General features: G+C 41.2%; 1 protein-coding gene and 1 pseudogene across 2 annotated transcripts in view; both read right to left on the bottom strand.

Moving 5' to 3' along the window:
• The window catches only part of LOC106822376 (major allergen Equ c 1-like), a 441,100-nt gene that overhangs the window by 325,585 nt on the left and 89,664 nt on the right, over positions 1 to 25,851 (bottom strand). The gene's annotated exons all lie outside the window — the stretch shown is intronic.
• The window catches only part of LOC123289511 (calicin-like), a 35,649-nt pseudogene continuing 14,579 nt past the window's right edge, over positions 4,782 to 25,851 (bottom strand).

The following is a 25,851-nucleotide window of genomic DNA, read 5'->3' as shown; positions in this document are numbered from 1 at the left end:
AATGTAAACCCTAAAGTTAATTAAGAAATACAAATGATGTTCTTCTCTGTAAGCTTTTGTTTTGAGGAAATTGAAGATGTACAAGCATGATTTTGGTTTCTGGGATCTTAGAGCTGGTGCAGAAATACAAGGGCAGGTTGCCTTCCTGTGCTTAGCAACAATAGTAAAGTAAAGACGGTTATGAGGTCCACTTTCTTCTCTATTTCCTGATTTTTCTTAGTGGATTGGTTAAATGAGAGAAACACACACTTCAGTTTCCCCTCTGACATCTCCAAGGCACACTGACTGCGTTATTTCTGTTTCACATAGCTACTGAGTTCTTGGAAGTTCCTCTGGACAATTCCCAAACAGGTACAAGACTGAAGAGTTTCGACCATCATCTTCTGTTCCAGTCGTTTCTTATTGTGATCAAAGCTGGAGAGTAATTTATCCAGAAGGGTCTAATCCCAGGCAGCACTGTAGTCCGCTGATGAGCAGGTTAAAAATCAGCCAGATGGTGGAAACAAGTGTCTTGTTGCTTCTGGATTTTGATATCCCCTCTTTTCTCATGAAACTTGAAGTCTGTCCTAACATTAAGGCTTGACTTCGAAGAGATCCTTTCCAGATATCTCAAAGGCATGAGGATTTCCACGCTTTTGAAGCCATGGCCCAAAGACACATCCCAGGAGAGAGAACATGTAGGGCTGGAACAGAGCATCTCCAGGGCCATAAACAGAGACCAGGGCCTCGAGAATGTCTATGATTCCACGAGACGACGAGGACGGGGCGGAGGGGTGCAGCCATGGCTAAACCCTGAGCATTAGCTTCGTTCGCCGTTCAACCACGGCCAGCAGAGGGCGCCCAAGTTGCTCCGAGACTAACTGGTGCCTGAATCGGCGAGGCGAATGCCCACATCCTGGGTCCAGGTGATGTGGCCGAGCTTCCAGGGTGAGAAACCAAACTTGGTTTGCTGCAGCTCCGGCTGTGCAGGGAGGTGGCCTAGGCTTCGTGACTACCTTGGGGCGGCAGAACTACTGACTAAAAAGCTGCCTTTCCCCGGCACTGACTGCCAAGGGGGAGCTTGGCCAGAGCTGAAATCTCCTGAGACAATTTTCTGAAACATTGAGCACAGAACTTCCCGTTTTCTGGACTTTCCCCATCGTTTTATTCTTGACTTTCTCACATAAACTTTTAGTGAGACAATTTTGTAAAAGTATCCATTTATTGAGGCGTGTGGAAGCTCGACAGAATCACACGCTGTACTAAGTTTTCCATATTCAGGATTGTTTCTGGGGAGAAATCCCAACACAAACTCAGAGAAAGGAAAAACGTATCCACGATGAGGACAGAATATACAAATATTGGGGCCTTCCAGTCGAATGAGTTGGAGACCTGGCCAAGTGCCCTGGAGAGCCATTCTTTAAGACTATCAGAAAGGATTCAGAATCAGGAATTAGGCAATTCTTTTCTTGCTGATCTGCCTATAATGGATGTGATCATGGAGGACTGTCCTCATGATCGATTCATGTAGCTCCTCTGAATCTATAAATTCAACAGCATTTATTGTGTCTAATGTGTGTCAGGCACCATGTTATGAACTAGAGAGATGTGACCTGACCTTGAGGACATCTATAGTTCAGCAGGGGAAGATGTGGAAACAAGGACAATAAAGTGTTGTAGATGCTGTGATGGTGTGAAGTGTGTATAAGGTATGGTGGTGAGGGGTGGGGGCAGAGGAGGGAGTGGTCAGTTCTACTGGGAATAGAGTTTCTGGAAGTTCTTCATAGAGGATGTGATGCTTAAACTTTGCCTGTGGGAGGCATTGAGAAAAGAGCAGACTTTGAAGCCAGTATCCTCAGTCCAACTGTAAAGCCTGGTTTTCTATCTGTGTCACCCTGGGCAAGGGAACCTCTGAGCCTGCTTCCAGATCTGTAACAGGATTATAGTAGTAATCTCACAGTGTCGTGGTGAAGATCACCTTAGTAATATATATATTTAACATTGTCATTAAGGAACAGTGCTTTCCTGGTGGATGAGGATGAGCAGATCCTCTGGTTGAAGGGACTCATTCGGTTCAATCTAGTGCCTGGAAACCACGTGTTCTCGGAGCTGTCCACGGTGCTGATCTCACCGGGGCTCCACACTCATTATCTTGGGAAGGCCTGAAGGGCGCTCTGCCTGGGTCATTCTGGTGGGTTCTGGGCTGTTTGCCTCCATCTCAGCCAGAAGCCTTGGCTGCAACAAGTTTGTTGACTCCACCTCCTCCCTTCCCATTCCCTGCCTGCCAGTCGCCCTTCTGTGAGCCTTGTGGAAGAAGGGCTGCTTCACAACCATCATGATGGCCTGGGGGTTCTCAGCAGCCAATCTCATGGGTCTACAGAGGTAGAATGGGCAACTTGATGGGTTTTTTCACGTCCTCAGCTGTCTGATAGGACTTCCAGGGTATAATTCTAAACTTCCGCAGGGATAACTCACCACTCCCCCAAAGCCTAGGAAGTGTTTAGCTCCTTCTACAGCAGTGGTCTTGAGTGGTGGCGAGTTTGTCCCCCAGGTGATTTGCCAAAGTCTAGAGATGTTTTTGGTGGCCACAACTCCTCATTTGTCCCCGTACAAGATGCCCCGTTATAAGAAGAACCAGAAGGAGGTTCCTTCCAGAAATGATTTTCTCAAGTCGTTGCAATTTGGAGATGAAAACTTCTACCACATGGGTTTCAGAGTGGTGTGACAAGGACAGGCCAACCTAGTTGTGCTAAGAGGGAGCAAGAACATATCACAGGAATATTTTAAATTATCTTTCTTACAACCATCTTTTCATGACCCTCCATCACATCACTCCTGAGTGTGAGGAAACAGACCTCTTCACTCCGCCTGTAGGGAAGGGAGTGAGAAACAGCTAACACCCCCCAGGAAAAGGTGCTCCTATAGGAGTGAACCTAGGAAGTAGCCCTCTTCCTCCTACAGTCTCACTTGCTTGACGCCAGCAAGAAGCTTATAGCACTCTTCAGAGGACTCTTCAATAGAGAATTAAAACAGAATCCGGTATAAGCAGTAACCGGAGCAAAGGCAATGAGAAGACAGCTAGAAACCAGACCAAACACAAAGGAAAGAAGAAAGTGGGGAGTGAATGGTGACCCACAGCAGGACCAAAGTGTGGTACTCATCCCCACTCTGGACATGAGATGTTTAAGGCACATATAGTGGTGGATCAATACTGCATATTGCAAACCAGACAAGTGGGCTACCTGGGAGAAAATGACTTCCTACTTACTCACTACAGGTGTAGACCTCAGGAGGGATGCCACAGAGGAGATTCAGGCTCTGGAGGGAGATGGAGGAGACAACTTCCAGCCCAGAACATCTGTCGTTCTCTGACTTGGCCCCAGTGCACAGGGCTGTTAGCCCTTAGGCATCTCTCATGGTGTTTCTCTGTCTCCTGCCAGGTAAAGCTGGCTATCTTCTTGGTAAGCTGCCAGCTATCCATTTTGGGAAACCAGGGAAGGATCCAGAACTGGGCTCTGAGATACTGGACTTAAGAGCAGACTTCCTAGTTACAATCTAGTAAGGAGCACATAGTCCCCTGGACACTGGCCTGCCTAAAATTATCAAAATGTTCTGTTTATAACATTTAGTCTGTGAGACTGCAGTTGTAGGCAAGTGTGCATACTTTTGTCCACGTGTTCATATACACACATGCATTTGCTACACATATTTCCTTACATTCATAGAGACATCTTAACGAATATCTACATGTGCAAATGGAAGTTGACCTTTTGCACATAGACTGAAGTCACAGTGCTCCTCTGCTTCTCAGAGTAAGCCCACTGGTACGTAGGGAGACTCTGTTCGTATATTTTGCCGTAAGCCAACTGGCTGTTGGTCAGTGGACCCTTCGGGCTGTCTTGCAGACAAGTCTCCAAGATAGCCATTCTCAGATTGAAGTGGAGGAGGCCACTGCTGCCTGGAACTCCATGGAAAGGGCAAAGGCCATAACTGTCTCTTTCGGTCCTGGGACAGGCATCAGTGACCACCAGGCTCCTACACAGGGCAGTCAAAATAAAAACTTACCAAGGACCTAGGTCTATTCCAGCACTGTTACCAACCACATGGTAGTGTTTCCCTTTTGTAAAACCTCCATGCCTTTGCTCCAGGAGTTTTCCTTCCTTGAATGCCTGTCTACAGTCAGTGTTTAGACCTAGCTTCAGGAACAGGATGCTGCTGCATCCAGGGAGCTTTCCATTGCCCCTACCTTCCCTTCTCCCAAGTTTGAATTTGTCACTACTTTCCCATACCTTCTCTATTCCATTGTTTCTATCTTGGTGCATTGTAATACATTCGTGTGCATGCCTGCCTCTCCAGACTCAGACGATAGCATGGGAAACATGGTATATATCCATCTTTGCATTTGCACCATCTAGTGTGGTGCCATTATAAGTCCCAGTGTCCCATTGACCTGAAATGGTCCCTCATCCTTTGGCAGTTAATGCCCCTGTGATTGAAACATGGGGAGAATACACATCCTTCCTCTGATTAAGTCAGGTGAACATTTAATCAGTGCCTAGCACCGTGCTAGGCTCTGGGGCTATAAAGGTACATACAGCACATTTCCTATCTGCTAAGATGTCATAGTCTAGGGAGAAATACAAAACTTTATATACATAGTTCCAATGAGGTGGGGTACAGAGTAAGGGTGCAGAAGTTGCACGAATCTGGGCCTGAGAGTGACAATGCGGGTGCTGTTGCTCACAGTACAGTCCTGTTCCTGGTGCCTGGCACACTGAGTGACTTGGGCAGCACCAGCCGGGTCAGGGCAGAGAAGCTGTGCCAACCAGAAAGGCGATGTGGCTTCCCAGTGAGCTGCCAAAACCCCCTAGGGTTCGTGACTTCACTGCTTTGCCAGAATGAAATGCCTGAGTGGGGCCATAACTGTTCCCATGGGAGTCAGGAAGGCCGTTCTTGTCCCAGCCCAGCACCCAGCCAAGTAACTGAGAGACCTTGGCCCACAAGTTGTCATTCACGGCACACTGCCAAGCTGTCTTCAGCCCTGAAATCTGGTCAGTGGTGACACCACAGATGTAGCAACCAGCAGAGGTGGCACTAAATGCTGCTGCCTCATAGGGCATCTCTGAGAGCTTCAACCACAGGTTTTCCTGGATAACATACACAAACACTCCATAATTAACTTGCCGTGGGCCTTCCTACTACCTAGGATGATCACTGAATCAAGCAGGGCCTCTTTCCACTGGCAGCTCTGCAGGCTGGATGGTCTCTCCTGCTTTCCTTCCACAAGGACATTCTCCATCAAGGTTGCATGGGCTGAGTTGTCAGAGCTGGCAAACATCAGCACCTTGTTGGAGATGGCATTGAAATTGATGTAATAGGACTTCATGAAATACTTCTCCTGCTCATCCTTCTGAAAGTACACTCAAATGATGAGTGTACTGAGATCCTGGTCCTTGTTGAGCACATGCAAGTCTTCATCTTGAAACAGGCAGCTGAACATGACAGGTGGGTAGCACATGAAGCCCTCAGGCTGCATAGACCCCTCAGGACTGGCCCAGTAGTGGAAGTTGCCACAAATGCCAGAGTAGACCAAATCTGATAGACTCTTTGAGCTCAAACATCTCAGCCCAGATGAGGTAGTGCAAACAGTTGACAGGGCTAGTGGACTTAATCAGAAAGCCATTGCAGTGGATTTGAAGGCCTGTTGTGTTGAAATACTGGGCCCCATGAAGGAGGTTCTCCACATTCTGCTCCGAGATCATCACCTTGCCTCTGTACAAGTAGCCCAGTAGCTCGTCCACCATAGCCAGACTCAGGTAGTTGGGGTCAAGGGTGGTAAAGAGCTCATTAGTGGTCTTCACATCATCACTGGAGATGAGGCCCTTCACTACTGGAGAGGCAGCAGCCAGCACATTGCGATGTGCAAAAAGACATGGTGGTCCACAGTTAGGGCCATGTCCCAGTACCTTTTGGATTTCTTCTCTTTGAGGTTTCAATTTCTGCAGCAAAAAGCTGTCACAGTTTTTCTCAGTGAATTCCCATTTCCTGTTGCTTCCTGCTGGCTGAGATAGATCAGCAGCAAGTAGTAGAGAAAAGACTTTCTTACACCATTGAGATTCAGACTGATGGTTGTTTGTAGCTGATGGAGGAGTAGAGGCTGAGAGAGAGGGTGATGTCATAGAGTCAATGAGGTCATCACAATACAGGTCCCCCTGAGAGCTTTCTCATAGGCTCAGGGGCTTTCTTGCCTCTGATGGCTCCAATCTGCCCAGGCCAGGTACCTGATCAGGACCTGGTGCACAGGGTTCAGAGCTCAGAAGGACACTCAGAGATGGGTTGAGACTCCCACCTGGGGCTTTCAAACCTCAGTTCAAGGCTGCTTCTGGAATGTCAGAGCCAGTTTGGGCAGGGGGTGGTGTAGGCAGGGATAAGGGCAGGCTGAGGGAAGGAAGGAGATTATCAGATCATCTAGAAGTATCCTCCCATCATACAGGAGGGAAAATGAGGCCCAGAGAAGAGAACGGACTTACCCAACATCACACTGCCAGTTGCAGTAGAACAGGGCTGGAAACCAAGCTTTCTGTAACTTAGTACTCTCTCCACCCTTCCAGGAAGCTCCTCACTACTCAGCTTTCCCTAGTCTCTGAATCTCAGGCCTGGAATTACCTTTCTCTGCTCCTGTCCATCAGAGAAGAAAGGCTCTGTCCTTTGGCTTCTGAGCTTTGTCACCACAGATAACCACTCTTCTTTAAAGCAGAGGGAGAAGCGCAGGCCACTCACTGGAGCAGGGATGCTGGAGTTAGCCACTCCCTGGGGGATGGGAGGGCCTCTAAAGCCTTGATTATTTTCCCAAATCTCTAGTTGTAAAACATTGGGGGCGTTGGTGGGTCAGCTCTCTCCATCAAGTATGGACTTGGCCAAATTGCTCAGACTCTCTAAACCTCAGTTTCCTCATGTGTGAGATGGGAATAATAGTACCTGCTTCAAAGATTGTTGAGAGTTTAAATGAGAAAATGATCAAAGATTGTTAGCACAGTGTTTGGCTCATAGCAAACATTTGATAAGCACTAGCTGCCATTTTGTTAGTGCCATCGAATGCATTCTGACTCCTAGGAATGCTGTGTACAACAGAGCAGAACCCTGTGTGGTCTTTTTGTGCCATCCTCTCACCCTTCAGCACTACATCAGACAAAGCTCCACTGCTATTCACAGGGATCTCATGGCCAATTTTTTTCAGAAGTGAGTGGCCAGGTCCTTCTTCCTAGTCCATCTTAGTCTAGATCTCTGCTGAAACCTGCTGGTATTTGAAATCTGGTGGCATAGCCTTCAGCATCACAGCAACACACAGCCTGCACGGTATGACAAGCAGATGAGTGGTGTGTTCCCTGAGCAAGAAAGAACCCTGGGTGACAGGTGGGGAGAGCTGCAAACTCTTAACCACTGGACCACCAGGGCTGGCAGAATTGTTTTGTGAGGTGTTGTTTGCTTAACATGAACACTGTATATTACTTTCTACAACCTTTTTTCCACCACTTTCAGTTCATTTCTGAAAGAATGCTCAAGAATCCAGGATAGATGCTTTGATTCTTCTCAGAGTTATTTATATTTTACCTCTGTGGTTCTCAAAATATGCCCCTACCCCCTGCTGTATTAGCATCTCCTAGGAATTTGCTTAAAATGCAGAATACAGGCCCCACCCTAGTGAGGTGAATCAAAAGCTCAGAAGGTGGGGCCCAGCAAAGCCCCTTTTAACCAGCCCTTCACACAACTGTCATGCAGGCTGATGTCTGAGAGCCACTACTCCACCTCTGGCTACTCAAAACTACTTCACCATCACCTGTACTCTTGCTAGAAATCTGCAGTTTAACAAGAACCAGGTGACACATTAGTAAAGTTTGAGAAGCAGTGGTCTACCTCAGAGCCATAGATGTAACCCCAATTCCTATTTCCCACACCCACTCACACACAGAGTATCTATGAGTGGTTTCTGGGGAGGGGGAGAGTGGGGGGGCCAACAGAAAGAGCAGTGGCTTTTAATCTCTTTGAATTTGAATCTATCACTCCCATGGATAAAACATCAGCACTGCATGCCCTAGTTAGGCAGAGCATATTAGCAGTGCCATCTTTTGTTCATGACACAGCACATAACTACCAGTAAACCACCCTGGAAATTTACTGCTCTTAGGTATCAGTGTTATTTCACAAGTTTTCGTTTTTCTTTTAAAATACGTGAATTTCAATTTTAACCCCAGGCATAACAAACTTACATAAGACTACCTAACCTTTGTTTGTATCACTAATATTGTAGTGGGAATCTATCATTTTAAAACAAACCAAGGGGATACACCTTTTCTGTTCTAACACGGTTACCTTTGCCTGACAAGAGATTTCACACATTCAGGTATACGGGGTGACTATTCAGGATCAAGACTGGTTTGGCTTGAACAAGGGAGACCTGATTTATGGCCTGTCAGGCATGCATTATACATCTGCTCTGACTATTAAAGTAAAGAATGCACTCTCTCAAGATGAAAATACACAGTTCCCTCCTATGCCCTAGTGGTAATGCCCTATTGGTAAGGACCATGCTAGTCCCTTTCCTGACATCACGGTCATGTTTACCTGCTAATTTGCAGCTGAATACCTCATTGAAACTTTCAAAATGTATCCTGGGTGTGTCTGATGTATGTTGTTTGTTCTAAAAAGACATAAGACTGTACTGGAAACCACACTTCTCTGGAACACTTCCTAAGGCCTTCCTGGGTTATAAAGCTCACTCTGACTCAACTAAAACTCATCTTATTTCTCTTATGTGCAAAATGCTTATTGGTTATTTTGTGTCGACACAGTTAACAAGTGCGTCTCCCCTCAGCCTCCTGCCGCAGCCTCCACCTCCTTGCAGCGTGTGGAGGGGGGAAATGTCCCCAGAATTCCAACTTTATCTGGGGCCTCCCTCAAAGGCTCAGAAACTTTCTCTCAAAGGCTGCACACTAAGGCCCCTGCCTCAACCCCTTCCTTTGCTCTTCTCTCATTTTCCTCTGTTGAGTCCCAAGTCCGTCCTGAGTCAAACATGAACACGTTGACTTTCTCAGGAAATGTGCCAGGTGAACTACATACACCTTTGTGCCTGAGAATCCTCCGGTCTCCCTGCCCCATCTGACCTGACTCAGCCTAATACTACCAGCTGCTTTTTAAGGCAGTTCCAGTTTCACTTCTGGTTCCTCCCAGGCTGTGGTCCCACCCCAATGCAACACAGCCCCCTCTCTCCAGGCTTTGCTAGCCCAGGAAGTAGCATGGCCAATTCTGTGGGGCTCATACCCAGTTTGACTTGCCTCTCTCTCATCTTAAAGCAATCTTGGAATCAAAATTTCTAAAGCCCCTTTTCAACTTGAGAACTTGTCTTCCATAGAACCAATGGCTATTTTTTCCCACCCTGAAGCAAAGACTTTTCATCAAGGCTTAAAATAAATTTCAGCCTTGAGTTTTTAATTAATTAGTATCAGGAAAAAAATGAAATAACTATCCTATCAAATAATTTTATTTTGAAAGGAAACATGTTTACATCTCAAATGTGCTATCAAAAGACCTAGGTATGGTAAAATTGTTACAAGCTTTTAATTAATACTGGCCCTGATATCAGTTCCCCTACATTAAGCCCAGCATATATGGGGTTAAAACCAAAAGCACTCATCTCCTTTCCTTGTTTCCTTAGTTACATTCATATGTAAATATATATATTTCTTTAACCTTTAAGTCCCTGAGCTTTACAACCAAATAGAAGTCACAAATTGTTAAAGCCCAGATGGCCTCATGCTGGGCTCACACTAAAGTTTGGGATAATCATGGGTCCTTGAAGTTTATTACAGGGAAACTGATGCCACAGCACTGCAGACAGAAAACCACCCAGCAGATGAAGTGAGTGAGTAATGGATCATGGCAGGCTCAGAATACACAGCTCTTGACCCCTCCCAGTGGTGGCAGGTGGAAGCTGTGATCAGATACAATCACTATGCTAAGGCACAAATCCATGCTGTCAAGTAGTATGAAAAAATGTATTAAATATCAAGACCAGAAGGAAAATGACAAGTACCGTGAAACCACTCCTGAAGGAACAGAAATTTATCATGTAAACGACAGAGAATTCAAAATAGCTATCATAAAAAAAACCTCAATAGTGATAAGAAAATACAGATAGATAAATGAAATCAGGAACTTCTTCACAAAATAGACTGAAGCTATAAAGAAGAACCAATCAGAACTGTCAGAGATTAAAAACGCAATGGGTGAGACAAAGTAAAGTTTGGACTCCTTGAAAAATAGACCTGATATTAGAGAGGAAAGAATCAGCATCCTTGAGGATAGAAATATAAAAATCCTTCAGATGGAGGGGGAGAGAGAACTAGGATTAAAAAGAAATGAAGAAGTTTTCTGAGAAATATCCTCATCAATTAGGAAATATAACATAAGGGTCATAGGTATTCCAGAGGGAGAAGAGAAGGAGAATGGAGCAGAAAGCTTGTTCAAAGGAATAATAGCTGAGAACTTCCCAAACCTAGGAATGGAGTGGGAAATACAAGTGAAAGAAGCCATTAGATCTCCTAACGATACCAACGTAAAAGACCTCATCCAAGGCATATAGTAGTAGAGCTGGCAAAACTCAAAGACAAAACAAAATTATTAAGGGCAGCAAGATGGAAGAAAATAACTTACAAAGGAACCCCTATCAGGCTTTCAGTGGATTTCTTAGCAGAAACCTTACAGGCTAGGAGAGAGTGGAATGACACATTCAAAGCATTGAAAGGAAAAAAGTTTCAGCCAAGAATATTCTATCCAGTGAAAATATCCTTCAGATATGATGGAGAAATGAAAACTTTCCCAGATAAACAAAAGCTAAGGGAATTCAATGCCACAAGACCCCCCCTGCCCACAAGAAATCATTAAAAAGTCCCTCATAAATGAAAAACAAAACAAAGGGGTTACAAAGCCCTGAGGGAGGAAATAAATAGGCAGGCAAAATCAGAAAATTGCAGATCTGTACCAGAACAGATTAGCAAACAATGATAACATTAAAGATAAAGGGAAGGAAAACATCAAAAATAAAGATAATCTCGTCATTTGAACCACAAAGTCACAACACAAGGTGGAATAAGATGTGACAATAATGACTGAGAAGGTGAAAAGGAAAGGGATGGAATTGGCTTAGTCTAAGAAAATAAGAGGTTATCAGAAAATGCGCTATCTCATCTACAAGATTTTTTATACATACCCCATGGTAACGACTAAATGACTAAATAGAATAGAGGCACAAATGATAAATAAGGAGAAAACTAGGAAAACTATCACAGAAAAGTTCCTGTCTGAACTGGTAGTCCAAAATACGTGGGACAAGAAACAAAAGAAACACAGCAGAACCAGAAAATGAGTGATGAAATGGCAGCTTTAAGCCGTCATATATCAGTAATCCCTCTAATTGTAAATGGATTTAATTCTCCAATCAAAAGACACAGAGTGGTCTCTGTGTCTCTGGTGGGATGGATTACAAAACAAGGCCCAACTATATGCTGCCTCCAGGAAACACATCTCAGCTCAAAAGACAAACACAGGCTCAGGGTGAAGGGATAGAAGGTGATGCTCGAAGCTAACAGCAAACACAAGAAAGCAGGTGTCGCCATACTTGTAGCAGACAAAGTAGCCTTCAGATAAAACAGGTAAAGAGAGACAAACAGGGACAGTATACAATGATGAAAGGGGCACTCCAAGAGAAGACATAAAACTTAGAAATATGTATGCACCCAACACAGGAGCACCAAGGTACATAAGTCAACTACTAACAAACCTAAAAGGAGATACTAGCAACAACATAATAAGAGGAGGGCACCTCAACACCCCAATTACATCAATGAATACATCATCCAGGCAGAGAATCAACAACAAAATAGTGGAATTAAATGAAAAACTAGACAAGATGGACTTTATAGATATAAATAGAACACTCCATCCAAAAACAGCAAAATACACATTCTTCTCAGGCACACGTGGAACATTCTCAAGCGTAGACCATATGTTGGGAAACAAGGCAAGCCTCAATAAATTAGGAAGATTGAAATCATATCAGGCATCTTTTTGGACCATAATGCTGTGAAACTAGAAATCAACTACAAGAAGAAATCTGGGAAAGGGATAAAGATGTGGAGACTAAACATCATGCTACTGAACAGCAAGTGGATCATTGAAGAAATTAAAGGAGAAATCAAAACATATCTGGAGACAAAAGAGAACGAAAACACATCATACTCATTCATACGGGATACAGCAAAAGTGGTCCTAAGAGAGAATTCATAGCAATACAGGTCCGTCTTAACAAACAAGAAAAATCTCAAGTAAGTAATCTTAAACTACACTGACTACAATTAGATAAAGAAGAATAAACAAAGCCCAAAGTAGGCAGGAGGGAAATCATAATTAGAGCAGAAATAAATGAAATTGAAACAAAAAAGACAGTAGAAAGGATCAATGACACTAAGAGCTGGTTCTTTGAGAAGATAAATAAAATTGATAAACCCTTAGCCAGACTCACTAGAAAATAAAGAGAGAAGGTTCAAATAAATAAAATTAGAAATGGAAGATGAGAAATTGCAACAGATAACACAGAAATACAAAAGATCACAAGAGAATATTATGAAAAGCTATATGCCAACAATTTGGACAACCTAGAAGAAATGGATAAATTCTTAGACTCTTACAACCTCCCAAAGCTAAATCAAGAAGAAAAAGATAATGTGAATACATCAATCACAAGGAGAGAGATTGAAACAGTAATCAAAAACATTACAAAAAACAAAAGCCCAGGACCAGACGGCTTCTCTGGTGAATACTACCAAACATTCAAAGAGGACTTAATACCCATTCCAAAAAAATAGGGAAGACATAACACTTCCTAACACATTCTACAAGGCCAACGTCACTCTGATACCAAAGCCTGACAAGGTCAACACAAAAAAGGAAACCTATAGGCCAATATCACTGATGAATGTAGATGCAAAAATTCTTAACAAAATATTGAAAACCCAAATACAGCAAAACGTCAAAAAGATCATACATCATGATCAACTGGGATTCATATCAGCGACACAGTTCAACATCCTCAAATCAATCAATGTGATGTGCCACATTAACAAAATGAGGAATGAAAACCACATGACCATCTCAAAAGACAAAGAGAAAGCATTTGACAAGATCCAACAGCCATTTATGATAAAAACTCTGAACAAAATGGGGATAGAAGGAAATTACCTCAAAATAATAAAGGCCATATATGACAAACCCATAGCCAACGTCATACTCAACGGGGAAAAACTGAAAGCCATCCCTCTGAGAACAGGAACAAGACAAGGGTGCCCATCCTCTCCACTCTTATTCAACCTACCACTGGAGGTTTTGACAAGAGAAATTAGACAATACAAAGGAATACAAGGAATCCAACTAGGAAATGAAGAAGTTAAACTCTCAGTGTTGTAAGATAACATGATCTTATATAGAGAGAACCCTAGACAAGCCATCAGGAAACTATTAGAAATAATCAACAACTACAGTAAAGTTGTGGGGTACAAAATCAACTTACAAAAATCAGTTGCATTTCCATACCCCAATAGGGAACTAACAAAAAGAGAATTCAAGAATACAATCCCATTCACAATCACAACAAACAGAAAAAAATCTATGAATAAATATAACGAAGGAGGTGAATGACCTATACAATGAAAACTGTAAGACATTATTGAAAGAAAGCAATGATGACACAAAGAAATGGAAAGATATTCCATGGACATGGATCAGAAGAATAAACATAGTTAAAACGTCCATACTATCCAAATGTACATGCCACCCGTGTACCCAATCTACAGATTCAATGCAATCCCAAACAGGATCCCAAAAACTTTCTTCATGGAAATAGAACAAAGAATCCTAAAATTCATGTGGGGCAACAACAGGCCCCGAATAGCTAAAGCAATCCTGAGAAAAAAGAACAAAGCTGGAGGCATCACAATCCCTGACTTCAAAATGTACTGCAAAGCTATGGTAATCAAAACAGTATGACACTGGTACAAAGACAGACACACAGATCAATGGAAGAGAGTTGAAATCCCAGAAATAAAACCACACATCTACAGACAGCCATTCTTCAACAAAGGGGCTAAGAACATACAATGGAGAAAAGATAGTCTTTTCAATAAATAGTGTTGGGAAAAACTGGGCATCCACATGCAAAAGAATGAAAGTAGAGCACTATCTTATGCCATACACAAAAATTAACTCAAAATGGATCAAAGACTTGAAGGTAAGACCTGAAGCCATAAAACATTGGGAAAAAATATAGGTAGTACACTTTGACATCAATCTTAAAAGGATCCTATTGAATACCATGTCTTCTTGGACAAGGGAAATAAAAGAAAAAATAAACGCGTGTGACTTCATCAGACTAAGGAGCTTCTGCAAGGCATAGGAAACCAGGATCAAAACAAAAGGACAACCCACCAACTGGGAGAAAATAATTGCTAATCATATACCTGACAAGGGGTTAATCTCTATTATATATAAAGAACTCACACAACCAAACAACAAAAAACAAAGAACCCACTCAAAACATGGGCAGAGGATATGAACAGACATTTCTCCAAACAAGATACAGAGATGACCAATAGGCAGTTGAAAAGATGCTCAATATCACTAATAATCAGAGAAATGCAAATCAGAACTCCTGTAAGATACCACCTTACACCTGTCAAAATTGCTGTAATCACTAAGACAAAAAAAATGAATGTTGGAGAGATCATGGTGAAGAGCGAACCCTCATGCACTGCTAGTGGGAATGCAAACAGGTGCAGCCACTATGGAAAACAGTATGGAGATTTCTCAAAAAACTAAAAATAGAAATACCATGTGACCCAGCTATCCCACTGCTGGCTGTCTATCCAAAGAACGTGAAATTAACAATTCAAAGTGACTTATGCACCCCTATGTTCATTACAGCATTATTCACTATAGCCAAGAAGTGGAAATAACCCAAGTGCCCATCGACTGAAGAGTGGGTAAAGAAGATGTGGTGTATATATATATATACATACCATGGAATACTTCTCAGCTGTATAAAAAGGAAAAAATTATCCCACACACAACCTCATGGATGGACTTGGAGGGTATTATGTTAAGCAAAATAAGCCAGACAGAGAAAGACAAACACCACACAATTTAATTCATATGTGGAAGATAAACACACGGAAAAAGAGAAGAATTCAGTGGTTACCAGGGGAATGGGCCTGGGCAGAGGTCACAGGAGGTGAAGGGGACCACCTATATGGTGATGGACAAGTAATAACGTACAACTGAAATTTCACAATGTGGTAACTATTATGAACTCAATAATAAAAAAGAATATCCTCAATTGAATAATCTTGCCACCTACGTCAGAAATCAAACACATATTTGACTTTCTCCTTTTGTCCACTGATATTCACATTTATGCCTACCACATTGTATCCTTTAATTTTCTCTTGTCTTGAAATTAACTTTCTTCTTTTTTCAGAATTGTTATGCCTGTTCCAGATCCTATACCTTTCCACATCATTTAAGAGTCAGCTTGTCAATTTCTACGAAGAAACTGGAAGAGATTTAATTAAGATTTTATTGAACCTATAAATCAATTTGGGGGTAGTTGACATCTTAGCAATTTGAAGTTTCCTTTCCACAAGCATGATATATCTCTCTATTTATTTAAGTCTTCTTTAATTTCCCTCAGCAACATTTTGTAGTGTTCATCGTACAGGCCTCACACATATTTTGGTAAATTTTCTCTAAGAATTTCATATGTTTGCAGTACTATTGTAAATGGTATTTTATTTTCATTTTAACTCAAGTTTTTCATTGTTCACATATAAAATACAATCATTTACTGTATTACTTTTGTTCTGTAACTTTGCTAAATTCACTTGCTGGATGTATTAGGTATTTTTAGATCTCTTAGGATTTTGTACGTGTAAATTTTCTATTGTGCAAATAAAAACTAGTTTTATCTCCTCCTTTCCAACTTCTATGCACTAAAAAAAATTTATTCCTTGGCTATAATCACCAAGACAAAAATAACAAATGTTGGAGAGGACATGGAGGAAAGAACTCTCATTCACTTCTGGTGGGAATGCAAACTAGTGCAGCCACTATGGAAAACAATATGGAGATTTTTCAAAAAATTAAAAATAGAAATACTGTATGACCCAGTTATCCTACTACTGGGTATCAATCCAAAGAACTTGAAATCAACAATTCAAAGAGACTTATGCACCCCTGTGTTCATTGCAGCATTATTTACTATAGCCAAAACGTGGAAGCAACCCAAGTTACCATCAACTGAAGAGTGGATAAAAAAGATGTGATATATATATATACAATGGAATATTACTCAGCGACAAAAAAAGACAAAATCATCCCATTTGCAACAAGATGGATGGACCTGGAGGGTATCATGTTAAGCAAAATAAGACAGACAGAGAAAGACAAACACCAGATGATTTCACTCATTTGTGAAAGATAAACTAACACATGGACAAAGAAAACAGCTTAGTGGTTACCAGAATGTAAGGGGGTTGGGGAGTGGGCAAAAGGGGTGAAGGGGCACATTTATATGGTGACAGGCAAATAAGAATATATGACTGAAATTTCACAATGTTATAAGCTATTAGGATCTCAATAAATAAAAGAAACTTCCCTCCTTCTTCTTCAGTGGACTTAAGTTCAGACTGAGTTCTGGCCTCTCTCCCTTATTGCATAACCTTGAATAAAATTTTCCTTGCCTGTTGAAAAAAAAAGTATTCTTGTCCTATCATACTGGCTACTACCTCTAACACAGCATCAAGTAGAAGTGAGAAGAGTGGACCTCATTACTTCTTTTTCATTCTTAGGGAACAAGCATGCAGTTTTTACCATAAAAGATAGTGTTAGCTGTCAAGTTTTTGCAAATGCCCCTATTTAGTTTGAAAAAGTCCCATCTATTCCTAGATTCTGAGTTTGCTTTTGTTGTTGTTACTGTTGTTGATCATGAATGGGTACTGGATTCTGTCAACTGCTTTTCTGCGTCTATAGAGATGAGCATATGGCCTTTCCTTTTTCTTCGGTTAATATGGTCAGTTTTACTTTCTGACTTTTTAACACTAATCCAATTTTACATTCCTGAGGTAAACTCTACTTGTTCATGATATGTTCTCATTTTTATATACTGCTGTGCAGCTCACTCCTCTCAAGCACTCTGGCTTGAATAGTCTAAACTCCTTGACCTCCCTGATGTCTGATCTCTTTCTCTTCAACTCAACTGTAGAACCGCTGGGATCTACAAAATAAACCTCCCTGAGGATTTATCCTGGAGACTTCCTCCAGGATGCAAACTGGGGCAAGCACAGAGCTCACTTGATTGGTTTTTCTCTTTTCTTAAATATGACAGTTCTGGCCTGTTACATAATGCCTGAAAACCATTGTTTCATATGTTTTGTCCAGTTGTCTAGGTGTATAAGGTAAGAGAGTAAATCTGGTCTCTTTTATTCCATCATGGATGGGAGCTGAATTCTCACCTCTACCCCCCAAATAGATTTTTTTTAAATGGAGTTGCCACATTTATTTTAAACTTCATCTGAAATGTAAAATGCAAAAATTAGTCCAACACTTTCTTGCAAGGAGGAACATTTACAGAGGAATTACTCTACCTGATGAAATTATTTAGAAAGCTATAATAATTAAAGTATTATTGCATTGGAACAGGAATAGCTCAGTAGTACAAAATGGGGAGTCCGAAAAATTATATATACGCATATATATGTACACATACATATATATGTATGAATATAAGTATTTACAGGAATTACATATATGTACTTTGAGGGATATATATTTGGCATATCAAATCCTGAGTCATAAAAGTGGGATTGATATATTTGAACAAATAAACAAAAATACTATATTCCAAGTTAGCAAAACAAGAGAGACTTGGCAGGAAATATTTACAATGCACACAACAGAAAAGGTATTAATATTCAGAATATAGCAAAAGATCCTATAAATAAAACAGGTAAAGATAACCTATTCCAAAGAAAAAATTGAAAATGACAAAATAGGGAAGTGACCAAATAAACATATGAGTGATACCTAACTTTACTAGTAATCAGGGAAACACAAATAAAATGAAGGAAATATCAAATAGGCCAAAATAATTTTTAAAATTGATGTATAAGTCAGTTCCAGTCAGGAAAACAGAACCTATGCTGGATAGCTCAATAGAGGGGCTTTAATACAGGGAAGTTGTTGCAAAGATGTAAGAAAACCTAAAAAATGCCAAAAGGGGAAAGTGAGACTCAACAAAGATTAGCAACAATAGGATCTCCTTTCATGCTACCAGAGACTGAATGTTTGTGTCCTCTCAAAATTCCTATGTTGAAACCTAATCCTCAATATAAAGGTCTTTGGAGGTGGGGCCCTTAGGAGGTGACTACATCATGAGGCTGGAGCCCTTATAAGTGGGATTAGAACCCTTATCAAAGAGACCTCAGAGAGCTCCCTTGCCCCTTCCACCCAGTGAGGACTCAGCATAAGAGGGCTGTCTATGAACCAAGAAGTGGGCCCTCACTACACAAACGAATCTGCTGGCGCCTTGGTCTTGGACTTCCCAGCCTCCAGAACTGTGAGGAATTCTGTTGTTTATGAGCCAGCCAGTCTGTAGTATGCGTCCTGTGTTAGCAGCCCAAATGAACGAAGACACATGCGATGCTGGTAAGAGTATGAATCATTGCAGCCTTTTAGAAAGGTAGTTTGACAATATCTGAAATGTATTTAACCCTCTGTGATTTTGTCCTAACCAAATAAGGGTGTGAATAAAAATCTAGCTATAAGCATATTTATTTCATATTTGTTTATAATAGCAAAAATTGGAAAGAATATACTACTATTCAAATATATTTAGAATCAGTTTGATGGAAAACTATGCTACCATTAAGATAATAATGTAGAATAATATTTAAAGACATGAAGGAATATTTACAAAAAATTAAATTTAAAAAGCACTTTCAAGGTATTACGTTGCTGTTTTTAATTTTAAAAGTATATATAGTACATCCGTAAGCAGATGTAATGATACTGACCCTGATATCAGTTTCCCTACATTAAACTCAGCATATATGGGGTTAAAACCAAAACACCCTTTCCCTGCTTACTCCCTGGCTTCCTGGCTCCAGAATCCACTATCCTCCATGGAGACAGACACCACAAAGGACAAGCACCTGGATTCATTATCTCCTCCCCGAAAAGAGATACAGGCTGGTGGAAAAACTGCTGACCAGCAAGGTCAGGGGCTCCCTCCTCTCTGCGAGCAGTCTCAAGGCCAAAGACAGGCTGGTGGGAAAGCTCCAACCAGCAAGGCCATATGTTCCTCCTCCCCTACCTAAAGCCGCAAATAAAAACCCTTTCTTTTAGCTTTTCAGGGAGTTTGGGATTTCAGCATTAGCTGCCCTCTCTCCTTGCTCGGAGCTGTGCAATAATAAAATTCCTACTTTCTTCCACTACCCCCAGTGTCAGAAATTGGCTTGCTGCACAACGGGTGAGCAAACTCACTTCAGGTTCAATATCAGTAATTATATTTAACTTGCATATATATTCACAGAAATAGCCTATATTTTAAAATATATGACAGTGGGCATCTTAGAGTGGGGTTTTAACTGATTTTAATTTTCTTCTTATTTTAATTTTCCTTATTGATATTCTTTACAATCCATATATATTATTTGTATAGAAAAAAGTTAGGTGTGTACATTCATTTTCAATTAAATTCATTTATTAGACTTCATTCTCAAGAATAAATGTGGAGGAGGGCACTAATTAATCTTCAAGGATTCATCCAAGTGCTACTTTTGGTAGCATTAAAATGAACATAACCTAAATTCCTAACAGAAAGACATAGAACACGCTAGAACAAATTTTTACCCCAAAAAAGTATGACCCCATTCTTGGTTGAAATCAGTCTCTCTCTTTCTCTCTCTCTCTCTCTCACACACACACGCACATATTTATAATGAATAATGGGCTTGTCTGTCAGAGATTTATTTTTATCATGCTATATGTACACCACAGTGTTAATAGTGATTATCTCTGTCATGGAATTTCATCTAGTTTAGGTTTGTTATTTTCTTTGTCCTTTTTTGCTTATCTGTTGAATAAAAATGGCAAGCAATAGGATATATTGGAGTATATGAGGAAGCCATTTGGTCTAAACCTAATTCAGCCTGACTTTGTTTTTCCAAAAGGGCCTGACATTGTCATTGCGCATGTGTTATATATCTGCTTTAAACATTTGCTATGTCCCAAAGATAAGAACAAATGCCCTCAAGATAAAGGTGCAACTTCCCCCCACATTGGCATTTCCTTAAGGATGAACATCTTTCCTTAAGCTAGGAACTGATTGCTGTGCTCACCTGTAACCACCTATCTTGAGACAACAGAACTGCCACCCTGCTGTGTCCACCAAGACAGCGACCTGCTACCTGCTGTGTCCATCAACCACTGTGCTGACAGAGCAGTCTCGTGACTATTGTAAAAGGGACATTTCAATCACATGTAAAACATTCTCTTTGGGGGTATATAACCACTCTGTACGCCCCTCTTCTTTGGTGCCCTTTCTTCCTTTGGGAAGAGAGGCCCAGGGTCATGGTCCTCACATTTTGGCTCAGAATAAACTCACCCAAATTTTCATTTCTAGAGTGGTTATGGATTATCTTCCATGACAAAAGGTTATTTATAGATCATCTACTGATATAATGAATAGGCACTACTTTTGTGTAGCGGGGAGAAAGGTTGTTAACAAAAAATTTGCATCCTTTGGATTCATATTTGTCTATAACAAAAGAAAAGGCTTTTTTCCCTCCTTTTTCTTTTCATTTAAACAAGAAAAGAGCAACTTAGTTCACAACTCACAACGAGAGGGAAAGTCAACTCTGGACGCCAAGAATAGACCTTGTGCACAGGCGCCATGCCTTTGCAGAGCATGCTGGGAAATGTAGTTCCAGTTAGCCACATGCACAGTCGCGCTTCCTGCGCCTGTCTGAGGAGCTCAGGATCCCTGGCTGTGTTCTTTATCTTTGGTAGAGCGGGAGAGGTCGTTATTTCTCCTGCCCTTGCGTCTGAGTGGAAGTTGGGAAGGGTGCTCCGCTCATGAGAACCCTCCACCCTAGGGATGAGGCGGGGCAGGAGGGGCATGAGAGAGTGCGTTGGCCGGCTTAGTGGCGGGGTCAGAAGAAAGGCAGAGATTAGAGGGTTGGCGTTTGGTGTTTGGTTCGCGTTCGCATCGGGTGTGGGGTAGTAATCTGCACCCCGCATCCCGGTTATGCAGGCCCAGGTGTCTCTCTAGGTTATGAGGAGGCAGAGCCCTAGCTGTGCATCCAGGCTTAAGAGGCAGGAGTTTAGGCTCCTGCTTCCGGGTTGGGGGTTAGGAAGTCAGAGTTTGAGGCTTTTGAGGCTTTGGCTGTGATGGGATCAATAAGGCAGATAAATACAAAAGGCGAGGCGGGGCCGCTCCAGACCTTGGCAGAGAATTGCAGGAAAATTGATCTAGAAACTTGGTGGCCCTAGAATTTAGGTCTCTTCATGTCCAGTTCTGTGCTCTTTCCTCTGGAATGCACCTCCTCTAGAGGCAGTTCTGTGTTTTATTTTGTTGGTAAATTTTTGAAGCCTCTTCTGTAAAGAGCTGTGGAATTGATTCCCTACTTTCTGTGGGTTTTGAAGAGCAGTTGACTGTTGTTCTTTGAGTTGGCATTTGTGAATGCACTTTCAACAACTTAAATGCTTTACAAGTGTTAGTATTTTTATTGATAAGCAGGGAGGGGGCTGCTGTACTAGAAATCACCCATCGTGGGAGAGCCAGAGTTTTGGAGTTAACTCTGTGTCTGGATTGCCAGATTGGAGCTGTGTCCCTGGACACTGCAGTGACCATAGAGACAGCAATGTCAGTGGCCTTTGCCTTTGTACTCGGCAGGGAGGAAATCTGTTCCTAGACTCGTTCTGACCTTATTTTTAGGGAGGGTATGTGTTACATTCAGGTAGTCAGATAGGGTTCCCGTAAAGACAATCCTGATTTCTCAGGACCCCTTTCTTCTTCAGCTGTGTCTTCTCAATCTCTACTTGATTAGATAAGATTGTAAGAAGAAGGAGTTGACCATTGGCCCCTTACTACCTTGTTTTTGGTGAGCATAACTTTTCAAGGTTTTTGTACCGTAAGCTGGGTTTCATCTCTAAAGTTAACACCTCAAGTTTGAAAAGTCACATTGACTTAAATATCTCTTGAAAGTCTCTTAAATTGCTAATAATTTATATGTACATCTACATAAATGAAATTCCAAGGGTTTTGGGAGCTTTGAGCCAGGAACTGTGGATGAAACCCACATATATGTGAGAAACATATTTTGGTCATCTGAATGACCAAATATATATGGTTATAAATCACAACATTGCACTTAGAAACATAAAATCTGACCACAAGAAACATGAACTCTCACCTTGCTCTGCAGTTAGAAGGCATTCAATAAATGTTGAATTAGAAAAGGTAGTTAATAATGGTTTAGCTGTAGGAAGGTCTGAATAGAGAAAAGGGGACAGAGTAGATGATATTTTAGGATTCTAAATCCTACTCAATTCTGAACTTTTTATGGTAATAACATAAAGGAATCTGGACACTTTCCTGGACTGTTGAGACATAGGAAAACATAGTGTCTTGAATCAGACATCTTTAAGGTAGCAGGTCTAACTAGCAGCATGCTGTAGTATAAAGACCACTGAACTATGAAGCAAGAGAAATCTCTATTCATTCACTCTCTCAAGGAATATTCATTAGATGTGTAATATGTGCCAAGTTCTATGTGTGGTACTGAAGATGGAAGAGTAAATAAGTTAGTGTCACTGTCCTCAAGAAGCATATTGGCTAGGAAGGAAGACAAGACATTGGAAGTCGAACATTAAAGTATAATTAATGTAGAAATAGGGGAAGTATAAGGTGCTGTGAATTAATTTTTGCAGGTAACATAATTTTATTAACATATATGGTATGATTGTAACGTGACTTTAATACACATTAATAAGTCCTCCTTCCGAAAAAGATCCCCTTCCCCTAAAAAGACAGTTTCAGTTTAAACACCCACTGAAAGTGTATGAAGGCACCATTGCCCCACATACTTAAACAAGTACTGGATGTCATCTGCTTTTAATATTTTTGCCAATCTGATGTTTGAAAAATGATATTTCATTTAAATTTGCATTTCCATGATTAAAAGCAGGTGAAAATCTTTTCATATATTTACTGGCCATTTGTATTCTTTCTGTAAATTTCTTGTTCATATCCTTTGCTCATATTTGTATTGACAAATAGAAATGGCAAGCAATAGGATATATTGGAGTATATGAGGAAGACATTTGGTGTAAATCTAATTTGGCCTGACTTTGTTTTTTCCAAAAGGGCCTGACTGTGGTCATTGAGCATGCATTGTATATCTGCTTTAAACATTTACTATGGGAAGAACAAATGGCCTTAAGATAAAGGTGCAACTTCCCCCTACATTGGCATTTCCTTAAAGATAAGCATCTTTCCTTAGGCTAGGAACTGATTGCTTTGCTCACCTTTGACCACCCAGCTCACCTGTGACCACCCAGCTCGAGACAACAGAACTGCCACCCTGCTGTGTTCACCGAGACGGCAGACCTACCTGCTGTGTCCATCAATCGCTATGCTGACAGAGCAGTCTCACGACTATTGTAAAAGGGACATTTCAATCATATGTGAAACATCCTGTTTGGGGGTATATAACTACTCTGTGCACCCCACTTCTTTGGTGCCCTTTCTTTCAGGAAGAAAGGCCCTGGGCCATGGTCCTCAAATTTTAGCTCAGAATAAACTCTCCAAAATTTTCATTTATAGATTGGTTATGGATTAATTTTGTCAGCAGTATTGCATTTTATTTTTTCCTAATTGACTTTTAGGAACTCTAAATAATACAGTTAATGATCCTTTCACATTATTAGTTGCAAATATTTATTTCCAATATGACTTCTCTTTTTAAATTTTGCTGATTAAATTAAATGTTTAATTATACGTTAGTGTAGTCAAATCTGAGAGTTTTTTCCTATATAAGCTCCAGGTTTTATATTTTTTTACAGGACTTTCCTACTGTAAGATTATAAAAATATTTTTCTAATATTCTTCTGGTTATTTTATAGTTTTATTTTTAATGTTTAACTTTCATTCACTTGAAACTTATTTTTGTAACATGGTGGTAAGTTTATTGTTTCCTAAATGGATAAGCCAGTTGTCCTGAGATCGTTTATTGAATTTCCATTCTTCCTCAAATATTTGAAATGCCACCTTTGTCATATATTAAATTCCTATAAGGAAAGGACCTATTTCTAGATTCTTTATTCTGTGTTATTATTCTTTGTCTCTATTCTTGCATCGGTACTGTTACCACCCAAGGGGGTCGTCTGCTCACCACAAGACATACCAATAGGAGGCAAGGTGATAGGACAGAAAGGACTTTTTCGCAGCTTGCTAGCAAGAGGGAAGATGACTGACTCATGTCCAAAAGAACCGTCTCCCAGAAGAAAGACTACAGGCCAGTTATACATAGGGCTGGTCTCCAGGGAGGGGAGGTGGCTGGTCTCTGTGTTGGGGACTGACATCTGGTTCCAGATCCTGATAATCCTTTGTTTTACTGGATCAGAGAATGGAGCAACACCCTATACCCTGATCTTTCAGTTGTCATTGCTGATGGCTATCAGCATAGGCTTTCTACCCACAGGTCATCACATTCTTAAGGAAATCAGAAGAAGAACGTTAACATCTCAAAGCAGCTGGAAGGGGCCACAAAATCTTCAGAGCAGGTCTGGGCTAGTTAGTCAGAGGTCATTTAACGTTAAAATGTGGTTTCTTTTCTACAATATGGCTTCCTTTATGTCAACCTTGTGTTGAGCCGGTACCAATTCCCCTCTGTCAGTTATACCCCCAGCATAATCATATGCTGGTGTAGGAAATAGGGCCATTGTGTTCAATCTGGCTACTTCCTGCTCAATCAGGGCCACTTGAGGGGACCATAGCATGGAAGAGTTACCCTCTTCTTGATATGGGCCAGGGGGTTTCTAAGAGGGAGTGGTCATGCTGTCCACTTGGAAGCCTTGGTGGGTAAGGTAGATAAACATTTTATTCCCAATTTAATAACTAAGCATAACAGTCAACCTATTAATACTAAGGCAAGGCCCCCTTTTCTTATACTGACAAGGATGGATTTCATCCCAGCTGGTATCCAAGAGAAAAGGTTAGTAAACCAGTCACCTGAATCTGGTAAGGAAGAGGTTTGGTGGTTTATAGTTGTCTGTATCCAGGTGGCTTGTTCCCTTATTTTACTAATTCTGGTTTCTACCTGGAAGAAGGATTGATGTGCGTGCAGCAGGGGGGCTCCCAAAGTTAGGCCCAATTGTGTGAGCAAGTGACCAGGTATTTAATAAGACGTATTTCTAGAGAGACAAAAAGAAAAACAAGGTTAACGGTGGGAACAAGTTATAAACCAATTTCTGAGCCCAAGCGGCAGCCAGTCAAAAAGATCTAGATGTCAGAGTCAAAGCACCTTTTGTCTTTTGTCTCGTGTCTCGGATGATGTCATCGAGTGTTCGGATCCCTTTCTGAGTGGCTTACACAGCAGCAGAGGTGAATCTCTCTTAAGTTTCTATCAAGTCCTCCAGCTTCAGTTTGCAAGGCTTCAGGAAAGGGGGCAGCTTCTGTTCTCATGATTCCAAATGAAAATGATGGAA

This window comes from Equus asinus, chromosome 10 (genome assembly GCF_041296235.1).
Source record: "Equus asinus isolate D_3611 breed Donkey chromosome 10, EquAss-T2T_v2, whole genome shotgun sequence".
NCBI classification, from domain to species: domain Eukaryota; kingdom Metazoa; phylum Chordata; class Mammalia; order Perissodactyla; family Equidae; genus Equus; species Equus asinus.
This window is presented reverse-complemented; position numbering and strand designations above follow the sequence as displayed.